Source organism: Octopus bimaculoides, chromosome 1 (genome assembly GCF_046866305.1).
Source record: "Octopus bimaculoides isolate indiv1 chromosome 1, ASM4686630v1, whole genome shotgun sequence".
Lineage (NCBI taxonomy): Eukaryota > Metazoa > Mollusca > Cephalopoda > Octopoda > Octopodidae > Octopus > Octopus bimaculoides.
This window is the reverse complement of record NC_142928.1, coordinates 74,132,774-74,145,263: the sequence shown is the minus strand read 5'-3', so window position 1 is coordinate 74,145,263 and position 12,490 is coordinate 74,132,774. Positions and strand designations below refer to the sequence as shown.

The 12,490-nt window shown below is 38.3% G+C and overlaps 1 long non-coding RNA gene across 1 annotated transcript in view; it reads right to left on the bottom strand.

Moving 5' to 3' along the window:
• The window catches only part of LOC149137586 (uncharacterized), a 35,154-nt gene extending 22,881 nt beyond the window's left edge, over positions 1-12,273 (bottom strand). Inside the window, exons 1-2 of the long non-coding RNA XR_016241913.1 lie at positions 5,595-12,273; positions 3,219-3,295 (exon numbers count right to left, since the gene is read on the bottom strand). This is a non-coding gene — a long non-coding RNA (uncharacterized LOC149137586). The remainder of the gene's footprint in view (positions 1-3,218; positions 3,296-5,594) is intronic.
• Positions 12,274-12,490: the final 217 nt, after the last annotated feature.

Sequence of the window (12,490 nt, the reverse complement as noted above, 5' to 3'; positions counted from 1 at the left end):
AGTTTACTAAGGTGTAGAAAGGAGTTGCGACGGCACTCGTGCCAAGCCGTATCGGCCCCTTTGCCTTTCCCTTGGATAACATCGGTGGCGTGGAGAGGAGAGGATGGTATGCATGGGTGACTGCTGGTCTTCCATAAACGACCTTCCCGGCTTTGTGCCTCAGAGGGTAACTTTCTAGGTGACCAAAGGGGTTCTCCAATATATATATATATATATATATATATATATATATATATATGATGTAGAGTTGATAAAAGCAGATTGGTTGTTAGCTAAACATAGATACATTATTACATGATAGATACGAGAGGAAGATGGATAGGTAGGAGCGGCTGTGTAGTAAAAGGCTTGCTTCCCAATCATATAGTTCCGGGTTCACTCCCACTGCGTGGCACTTTGGACAAGTGTATCCTACTATATCCTCGGGCCGACCAACACCTTTTGAGTGGATTTGGTAGACGGAAACTGCAAGAAGTCCGTCGTATAAATATGCATATGTATGTAATTGTGTCTATTTTCCCCCCACCATCGGTTGACAACCGATGTTGGTGTGTTTACATCCCCTAAACTAGCGGTTCGGCAAAAGAGACCTATAGAATAAGTACTAGGCTTACAAAGAATAACTTCTGGGGTCGATTTGTTCGACTAAAGACGGTGCTCGAGCATGGCCACAGTCAAGTAACCGAAACAAGTAAAAGAGTAAAAGCGTTAGACATGCAGATAAGCAGACAGGTAGAAAGAGGGTACATGCCAAGAAACTAGCAGATAGAGAATCAAGCAGACAGACAGAGAGACAGACTCAGTCAGATAGGTATGTCGATATACTATCAGATCAATATGCATTCTTAGATGTTTTGAGTATTGATTGTATATATATATATATATATATATATATATGTATGTATGTATATTTCTTATGTCTGTGTGTATATCTATGTATATATGTATATATATATATATATATATATATATATACGAATGTGTTCGTGTATATACATGTACCTAAATACATTTATATCTATAGAGATATATATATGCTAAGTGCAGTATAGAGTCAAATACATACATCCGTACGTATGTATGTATTTATGTAAGTAGATAGGCAGGGAGGGAGGGTGGGAGGGATAGAGGGGGAGAGGGAAGAAGGGAGGGAGGGAGTTAGGTAGCAGGTAGGTAGGTAGGTAGGAGGGAATATGGGTATAGACACTCATACATATCTTGTATCTTTTAATACGAGGGTGGTCTGAAAAGTTTAAAGGCTAACCATGAAGGAGTGAGGCTATCGCTATGAAATCTTGCCCCAAGGACATTCATGCTGACATGGTTGCTACATTAGGGGATGGCGCACCAGCTTTATCAACGGCTCAAAAGCGGGCAGCTGAATTTAGAATGGGAAGTGTGAGTCTTTTAGATGATCCACTTTCTGGACGTCCTACAACTACCACCACCGAGGAAAACATTGATCGTGTTAATCATATGGTGACGGATGAAAGGCGATTGACTTTAAATCAAATAGCCAATACTACTAGCATATCCCGTAGGAGAGTTGTGTATATTCTGCAAAATGAACTAGATATCACAAAGGTTTCTGCTCGGTTGGTTCTAAATCTCAAGTGTCTTCTAACAAAAGCGAGAGTCACATGCCAGAAAGAAATAATACAAGTAATAAACTCTGGAGACCCTCGTTTTGGTATATGGGAAATAATTTAACAAGGAACAACCAAATGGTAAGGAGCTGAAAGTGAATGCAAACATGAATGGCAAAACAAAAAAATCTCTTCTATTGCGTCATATGCCGAGAATGCAATGAGAATTATATTGGAAAAAGAGATATTGAACTAACGTGGATGATCAGCACATTAAAGATTCATCTCTTAGAAATGTTCCATGTACAAAATATAAGATGGAACTGATCAACTAGAAATGACAAAAGAAGGATACATCATAAAAATAATGAAAATTCTTAATCCGAAGCTAAACCGAATGTAGTTAAACCATTACAAAAATCAACCTCCTCTTTATGCATTAACCCAGAACGCGTGTGTTTAAAAGCATGAAAAACGAAAGCGCTTACACACAAGATATACAGGACACTAAACATAAAATATTTTACAAACTTCTTCTACAAAGGTTAGTCACATTCTGCTAAATAAAAGAACTGTTTTTTCTTTTTTTTTTCTAATAGGTAATAAACTTTCAGAAATTTTTTTTACTAGTTATTGTTAATGTATCAAGCATTCTTTGACGTAGAAATACACGGATTCGTGTCCGAGGGCGCAGTAAACTAACTGGGAATGAGGGACCTCTGGTCTTTGTAAATGCATCCCTCTAGGAGAAAGCTAACTTGTCTATAAAACCGGCTGCTCTACTAAGCCAGATGTCTTGCACCTTACTTGGCTCTGGGCTTTTTGGCATTGCTAGTGAGAGTTGTCGTAGGCTTGTGTAAGTCGCACTCGACATAAAACACTTGCACAAACATTGCTGACACTTATCACTTGTCAGCACTGGTTATGTTCGTTAAACGAATATACATACATACATATATATACATATACATATATATATACATATACATACATACATACATACATACATATATATATATATATATATATATATATATATATATATATATATGTGTGTGTATATATATGTGTGTGTGTTTGTGTGTGTGTGTGTGTGTGTGTGTGTATGTATGTATATGTATATGTATATATATAGTTGAAATTTTCAGAAAAACAAAATGAAAACGGGTGTATGAACAACAAGCACGGGAAAGTGAGAAACTCTCTCTCTCTCTCTCTCTCTCTCTCTCTCTCTCTCTGTATATATATATATATATATATATATATATATATACATACACACGTATATGGCTGTGTGGTAAGAAGTTTGCTTCCCAACCACATTATTCTGGGCTTCGGCTCCATCACGTGGCACCTCAGGCAAGTGTCTTCTACTATAGCCTTGGAGCGGTTAAAACCTTTTGAGTGGATTTGGTAAACGCAAACTAAAATGTTTGGTACACACTCGCACACACACATACACACACACACGCACACACACACAAACACACACACACACACACACACACACGCACGTTTGTGTTTGTGCGTGTCTGTTTCCCTCCACGGCTTGACAACCGGAGTTAGTTTGTTTACGTACCCATAACTTAGCGGCACATTAAAAGACCACGATAGAATAAGTACTTAGCTTACAAAAAGCAAGCGCTGGGATCGAGTCGTTCGTCTAACATTCCTCAAGGTGGTGCTTCGCCATGGCTGTACTATAATAACTAAAACGAGTAAAAGATACAAGATAAAAGATACAAAATGAGAAAGAGAAACGGTGGGAAAAAGGGAGGAAGTTCTTACATAGCAACTTCTATTCTATACAGGGTGTCCACAAAATCTGGGTACATGGAGTAAATAAAATCATAATATAAACAATTAAATATAAGAAATAATAATTTCTTGAAGTATGCGTTAATACCCATGTGGGTACGTGGAGTAAATAAAATGATAACATAAACGATTAAATATAAAAAATAATAATTTCTTAAAGTATGTGTTAATCCCCATGTACTGAGACTTTGTGGGCACCCTGTACAACAGTTAGTAAAGATCTGTGGGGAAATGGTTTGTATACAAGGGCGTAACGTTTAGTCGTGTGATCTGCTATTTGGTCATTAACTACACAGGGAAGTACGGAGTACAGCTTAGGGCATAGGAATACGGAGCAAAAAGGTTTGTAACCGGTAGATGAAATGAAAAACATTGTTGATAAGACCAATGCGGTGTGATTGTTCCTTATTTATTGATATTTATTAATATAAAATTTGCATACCCATTACTCAGCTTAGGATGTGAATCACCGAATGTGCTCTCTCTTCAATCTATGTTTTAAGTTCAGTTCGTCAGACACCGTGTTCAATCGGTATTTCCAGAGTGTACTGTGTTATCTATATTGTGATTCTCTCAATATTTCTATGTTAGCTATAATTATGCACCTTTCTACCTATCTGTTTCTCCCTCCTGTTATCTTCTAAACTTAAGACCGTTTCTGTTATTTATTAACTAAACAAAAAAATAAATCAATGTAAATCTAAACCTTAGAGAACAATTCTCTCATTATTTAACTGAAGAATTTCCCGTTTTCTCCAGTTATATAGAAATGTTATTCCTGATTTAATTGTTTGATAATTATTAACTTAAGAACGTTACATGAGAGTTAATTGTTTAGATGCTTCTAATTGTTAAGCAGGCATGACATTAATTTTTTTTAGTTAATAATTATGTTCATTAATAAAGAATGTTGCCCTTCATATATAACTGTTTAATTCTTTTTTGATTAACTTGAATATCTAAATAGTTCTCTTAATATTGACTTTAGAAGTGTCTTGTTTAGTTATTTGTGTTATATCTTAAAAGTTTATTTACTATTAACAATAATCTAAAATACTTAGATGTAATTTTTCCACATTTAGAAACTTAAGATTTTTCTTCACCTGTTCACGTTTCTGTAGCTATCTCTCAGAGACTGTCCTCTCTTTCTTTTCGAAAAAGCGCTAACAATTCTGCCTCCTTTTAACCTATTGTTTAGACAACCTTGTTTCTTCTCACTTCCCATTCCTTTCCCAAAATACCCGTGTAGTTAATGTCTATTTGAGTGACGATTACTCGTTTCTATCTAAATAAGTTCACTGAAATCTAACACGACATGAACAAATTCTGTAAAGAAGATAATGAAAGTAGCTTTGTCAGTCTCTCTCTCTCCCTGTATATATATATATATATATATATATATCAGAGGCAGCTACAGGTCATCACAGTCACTCGGGCTCATCATAGAATTCGCATAAGACACATGCCTACTCGAAGAATTTCCGCTTTATTTCTCGCCCCAAATGGCTTATTTTTTTATATCAAGCACTATGTTTTTCTCCATTTCTCAATTAAGGGTTAAAATAAAGCAAGCCTGCAAAACACATCGAAGATCTGCGTGAGCCGTCGTTATTACTCTACGTCCACTGTGGGACGCTCGGTTCATCCAGTCTGTAACCGTCTACTAGATTATAGCTCTCTAGTAGACCCTTGAGGCCAGGATTTCCTATCCTATCAGTCGAGCCAACACTATCCCCCCGTGCATCGAAGATAGTGTCAAAGTGTCCTAGCAGAACTATTGTTTTTGACGTCACTAGAACGTGCTCCAGGTCTCGAAAAAAACCAGACTGCCCACGCTCGTTAGGAGCTTAGACAGCTACCAACCTGAAGGACTGCTTAATTACGTGGGTTACGTACAGCACGACCAGCCTACCTTCTGGGTCCAGAAAAACAGTACTTACCTGTAAGTCCAAGTTCTTCCTGAATAAGACCACCACGCCCCCTCTTCCTTGTCGGCTACGGGCAATAAATTTCTCGTAGCCATTCAAGAAAGGCGAGAACGCTTAGACTCAGTTACAATGCACACGTCTATATCATGTGACCTGAGATTGTCCAAGAAACAAGTTTATTTCCATTTCGACCCCAGGCCACGCACATTCATGCACCCTAACTTAATCATCATTGAAAAAATAAAAGAAAGGGATAACTTACAGTTTCAATTTGGGGAGGAGCTGCGCAACTCCGTCTGTCTCCTTATCTTTCTCTTTGCTTGGTGTGGCCGCTGGGCTTTTCGATGGTGTCGCCGTAGGGCTTTCTCTTGAGGTAGTTGCTGGTCTAACAATTAACTTGCCCTCAACCACTTCCACACTCACGTCTCTAATGTCATCTGAGTAGCGTTCTTTAAGCTCTGTGTTTAAAGTTTCCTTCCTTTTCGCAAATCGAATGTCAGTTTTATTGTCTTCAGATACTTTGTAAACTCTTGCTCTGTGGTGTGATCTAATGATTCTGTTTAATGTCTCATTTTTTTTCTTCTCTGAATGCCATTACTTTTCCCTTTTTTTCCCTGTATTTTGGGGAGGGGTTTGGCAAATTGTTTTACCGTGGGACTGGGTTGGGGAGTTTGGTTATGTGTGTCTGCATGCTTCGGTGATTTTTTTGTTTGGGGAGAAGAGTTCGGAACATGTGCTTTCTTTCATTTATGCGTTACAGTAGTGAAGTCCATATCTTCGCTTGTATCTTTTTTCTCAATGTCTTTTTTCTCTTCCACTTTTTCTGTATTTTTCCTGTTGTGTTTTCAGGTTTTTCCGCTGCTTTTACTTCTTTTGCCGCTTTTTGGGGAGGGGCCTCATTTTCTTTTTTATTTTTTGTGCACCTAGATCGGACGTAGCCCTTCTCTCTACATTTGAAATATCTGGACCTATGCCCCTCTACGGCTACTCGCATGGAGAGCCCCTCCCCTACAAACATCCTATCGGGCAAATTTTCTGAAGTTTCATTAGAGGCTTGTACCACTAATTCGAGTCTTTGGGCTTTCCAATTTATCGCACCTTTCTTTTTCATTTGCAAGATGGTTACTTTCTGCTCCACGTCATATATTACTGCTACCACCACCCATAAAAACTTCATATCTGGCAGGAATTTCTTCTATAGTGATTTTAGCCGTCCTGCGGCCCAAGTATGTGGGCAGCAGCATTATTTCTTCGTTTTTTAGTGTTTTTGTTTACACTTCCTTCGCTACGTTAGCCGATAGGAACTGCGCTTCGACAGTCACTCCATAATTTTTTTCTCTTTCAGGTTATAAACCTTATACACCACTGTTCGGGCATTAATTTCTGCAACTGTTTCAAGGAGCGGCAACAGCTTAGTGTTGCCGCCACTTTTTTCTTTATTAAATTCCTGAACTTATACAAATGTTCCATTTTCAATTCGATTTCCATTTCGTTCCCGCCTACCGCGGCTGAAAGACTTGATTTTTTCCTGTGTATCCTTGTTTACAATAGTACACTCCTTTCCCATCACAGGGAAGTCTTTTAAGGATTCAATACTGAATTCCATAACGAAAATTTTCAATTTTGTCACAGAATTTCAAAAATTAATAAAGCAACGCCCAGCAATGAGCAAATCAACAGTTCAATAAGTTTTCAGAAAAAATAATCCAACAAACTAATTTTTGACAGTATTTTCAGCTCCGTAGGGGAAAAATTGCTGTTTCCAAACGGACAACAGTTCAAATGAACGATAAGGTACACAAAATATACAATGACAGGAAAAACACACGGAAACGAAATCATATAACTGTTGGTGACAATCTCGCAATACGACGTACAGAAAAAAGTAGGCGTGACCTTGCTAGCTTTTTTCTTTATTATAAGCATATAGCTCTTACAGAGAAGGGACGAACAAGGACAGCAAAATGCAGTGGGGTACATGAAACGAAAATCGAATGGATATGAATATAGTGATATAATGAAAAATGAAGTGTCTTACTTGCCCCCATACGCAAACAGTATCAATTAACTGTTTATGTAATTCATGTTGGTGTACAGTTTTACTCTTTTACTTGTTTCAGTCATTTGACTGCGGCCATGCTGGAGCACCGCCTTTAGTCGAGCAAATCGACCCCAGAGCTTATTCTTTGTAAGCCTAGTACTTATTCTATCGGTCACTTTTTGCCGAACCGCTAAGTTACGGGGACGTAAACACACCAGCATCGGTTGTCAAGCGATGGTAGGGGGACACACACAGACACACAAACACACACACACACATACATATAAATATATATATATATATACATATATACGACGGGCTTCTTTCAGTTTCCGTCTACCAAATCCACTCACAAGGCTTTGGTCGGCCCGAGGATATAGTAGAAGACACATGCCCAAGATGTCACGCAGTGGGACTGAACCCGAAACCATGTGGTTAGTAAGCATGCTACTTACCACACAGCCACTCTTGCGCCTATAGTTTATTGGGGGGGAGGGGGTTTAAACACATTTCAATTTTGAAATTTTACTTACTTTTATATCCATCGACAAAGTATTGCACAATGTCTTCGAATGGCACCACTGGTGGCAGCTCGTCACATTGAAACCGCACCTGTGTCAATTCAATCTGCTCACCGAACAATTCTTTCAATTTATCGCTCTGTCACTCTCCAGCAAAACCGCCCTGTCGTCCTCTGTATATTCACTTCCCGTTATTTTAACTCTTATAACATTTTTCATCTTTGTAATCCTCTTCTCTATCTCTATACTCTTTCTTATATTCCGCCATCCTCCTCAAATTCCTTCTTTTCGCCTCCTCTTTCCACTTTCCATCTCAACTCTCTCTCCCGATGTTCCTGGTACTTGCGTGTCCATCTCCTCATTGTTTCTTCCTTTCCTTTCTGCATGCTTTCTTTTTCATTTGTTCTCTCTTCTGCAATTTTCTTTCTGGCTCCTTCTGCACCTTCTTTCTGCATCTCCTCCAAATTGCCTTTTCTCTTTTTCTGCGGGCTTTTTGAGGGCGATAATGCATTTTCCTCCTCCTTTTTCTTTCTCTTTCTGACTGGGTGTTTCGCTTCTACTATTTCCATTACTTCCTTTACCTGGCCTTGCGCCACCACACCTTGCTCCACCCCCTCCTACTGCTACTCCTGTTCTACCTCTTCTTCCATATCTTGTTTCTGGGGACACCTCGCTTGCATGTGACCCCATATTCCACGGTGTTAGCAGATGGGAGGTCTTCCCTCCACTACCACTCGTAGTTTGACGTCTTCCGGTAACACAGAACTCCGCCAATCCTAATTCTGGCCACACGTTTGCTACAATAGGTCGGCAGCAGTGCCCACTCATCCGACCTTAATGGCACAGTGGAGCACTTTATTGCTTCTTGTTCGGTCGCAAACCGTACCTCCACTGTGCCGTACTTCTTGCTTCTGGTGTAGTACTTGGTAAGGTGCTCCACTTCCTTGATTGCACTCCATTTCTTCAATGCTTCCTAATTCAACCGTTTTGCTGCTGTTCGACAGTGTTGTATAAACGACTTTTTTTTTCTTTTCTTTTTACTGTTTCTTCCGATATTTCTTTTGGAGGGGTCAGTCTCAGGCTGTTTCCTTCTTTAGTAATTAGCTCGTCAGCTTTTTTAAGTCTTCTTTCGTCGAACTTGACTTCCTTGACTTGTACAACGTCGCTATTTGCACCTTTTCCTGCTGCTGTAGCGTAGCTACCGGCTGGTTGAGTGTCCATACCTTCGTTGGTTAACATAAAAATTTTCAGAAATTGTTTTCACAAATTTAAACTTCAATAAATAGATTGCAGAAATTTTCTTCCCCGCAGGTCGAAAATTAGTTTTCCACAGGACAACAGTTCAAATCCCAATAAAATCTTCAATACAGACATAACAAAAAGCCACAATAACAGAACAGGAAACGAACTCACATACGGAAAGTAATAATTGAAAACAACACCGTGTCGTAGACGAAAAGGGCGTTGCCTTGGTAGCTGTCAGTGCTTATTCATCATTGAAAACTTACAGAATTTCAAGTGAAATAAATTCACTGATCTACAAAATTAGAAATATTGCATTTCGAAATATCTCAGAGAAACTTATACAGTAACACCAAGATAAAAGTGCTAGTTTGTTGCCAACTTAATGTGGTAGTCCTAGGAAAGGGAAGATTGCTACTGCTATTTAACCCCAGGAAACATCGTTTCCAGTTGGTTATGTCTCACAAGCGTTTTGTTTCCTTACGTTTTCAAACCGGGGAGTCATTGCTCTTCATCTATCTGAGAGATTTAGAAATGGAATATTCAAGAATTCAGTAAAGCTTCATTGAGTGGTAAATAAATTCGACATTAGATTACTTGACATTATTTTGACAGGGGTGAGCTTTTGTAAAGTGTTTGTTGCTTGTTCATACTTATATAAACACAGTAAGGTAAGAATTTAGCCTAATTTTGCCAATAGTCTGTGATATCAAAGTTGTTGACCAAAGTTCCATTATATCGAGCTTGCTTTACAGCCTTCAAATCGTGATCACCCCATACAATTTATATGCTGGAGACTACTTTGCATTGTCTAATAAATACGATTATATTCAAGCTGCCGTGTGTGTATGTGTGTGTGCATGCGTGTGTGGGCGCGAGCTCGCGCTCATGTGTATATTGACTTTGATATGTGAATATAAAAAATCCTAATGTTTTTCAAGAATTACGACGGAACAACATAAGAAAAGAAAAGACTGTTTGTTTGTTCTGAACCAGATGCATTTGGCTAAGTAAAATTTCCTAAACTGAGACACATATCAGTGATATCAGCTGTTCTTCCGATGCTTAATGCCGCATAATCCTTACAAATATTCGTTGTTATGTAATTGAAGCCAATTTGAAATGAAAGACACATCGTACTCCAACCGAAATGGAATCCACTTCAACTTGCATTAGATATTCACTCAAGAAGGGTTTTTCTACGAAACGTTTATGTCTATTCAATTTTCAATCAATCGACATCAACACTATCACTCTCCTCACTCTTTCTTACTCTCTTTCTTTCCTTCTTTCTTTCCTTCCTTCCTTCTTTCTCTCGCGCTCTCCCCCCCCCCTCTCTCTCTCTCTCTCTTTATGTATGTCTCTATTTTCATGTGTGACTATCCATATCGCAGTTTCACTGTTCCACGACAAAAACAGAGAGGAAGACAGAAGAGGAGGAAACAGAGAGAGAACGAGAGAGAGTGAGAGAGAGAGAGAGAGAGAGCGAGAGAGAGAGACAGAGACAGACAGACAGACAGACAGACAGATAGAGCAGAGGGAAGTGATAAGGAAGGCTAGAAAGTGTAAAGTGAGACTTAAGCGTAAAAAATACCCCAGTTTATCATCAAAACTTGGGTACCACTGTCACCGCCATCGACTGCCAACACTATACGTTTCCTTCTTCCTGTTTGTTTCCCGTTCTCTATTTCTTGTCTTTTCTCTTTTTAATTATACGAGTAAAAGAGAGACTGCCCCTGATACGCCAATTCCATATTCTATCTTCATAGCAGGTTTGTCACAGTTTTGTCTGCTTTATCTTAAAATAAATATCATGTAAACCACCGCTGTGAGATGCGAATAGTATATATTATGATATCTTGGGTGCTCGTTTTACAGATTCTGAATACAGGGAGGGCGGACATACATACATACAAACGCACAGACATACAGGTAGGCAAACGGACACACAAACATAAAGACAGACTGACACACAAATATCAATATCATAGCTAGCTAGCTAAATAGATAGATAGATAGATAGATAGATAGATAGATAGATAGATAAATAGATAGATAGATAGTAACAGCTTAGAGTTCATACTGACGTTCCAGTGATTAGAAGCTTTGCGAAGACACAGGTGTTATAGGTATTTGAGATATTTGACATTTGCCATATGGAAGATATTTGCAATTCCTGTAGTTAGTGTGTAAGCTTTGGGAATCTGGAACCTGGGAGGCTAGATTTAAGAGCAATAGTCAAGCCTTCTTTGGATGTCATCTTCGGATAGTTAACGACAGTTTTGAACAGAGAATTATCAATATCCAACCACCTGCCTCTCGTAAAATGGTTATAGATAAAGATGCGTCTTCAAATATAGACACACATATCACTTGCATTGTTTCTTTGTTTGGGGGGTGGATAAAATCTTACGTTGTTGATTACCGTAATATAAAATATAGTATTTGTGGCGTTCCTCACTCGTGTGTGACAGTTTTTGTTGGATATCATAGATAAATTCCATTTCTTTTGATTTCTGCGTCGTTACAGAGAATGTTCTAGTGTAGAATTATGTCTATATCTGCAAGCATGATGAGTAAAAAAAAGGATCGCAATAAAGATACTTTGATTTACCCTACTCCGGCTTGAGGAAATAAGAGAGCAAATATCTAATCCTTTCATGTCACGGATTTTTATTTTTAATTAGTGATATAGAAATTCCATTGTCTGATTTTTTTCCATCAAATCCACATTTTCCATTTCTATAATTTCCGAAAATGTGAGTTATAATCGTTAGCTTTGCTCATAATGGCTAACAAGCTCTCATTTGTAATGTCTTCTTCCTTTCGTTGGTTAAAAAGATGTTGTTTTGCTCAACATTTAACCAAACTGAGTTGAATAAATGAAGGATTGGGTGAAAATTAAATTATGGTAAGTTTTGTGAGTGAATATGAAAGATGGAAACTGTGTGGAAGCCTATCGTATATTTATACACATGTGCATTTGTGGACATGCGCGTACGTCTCTGTTTCCTCCCCTCTCACTCGATATTTAGTGTGGATTTGTATATGTCCCCATAACTTAAGCGTTTGGCAAAAAGCGGCAAATAGAATAATATCCAAAGACTGTAACCAGTAATGACTGTAAGATATGTAAGGTACATCCTTCTAATTACATAATAAGTGGATAATAATGATGACGCAATAAACAAAGATAAGCGAAAATAGGCAAAACTATGACGTAAACTAATGAAGAAAGTTTTTAAACTTAGAATATATTTAGGTCAGGCTTTGTACTGACTTAAACACCGGCGGTCGTACTGATATCAGAATATTTTCAGCGTTAGAAAGTGTTGACGATAGACAGAACAATCA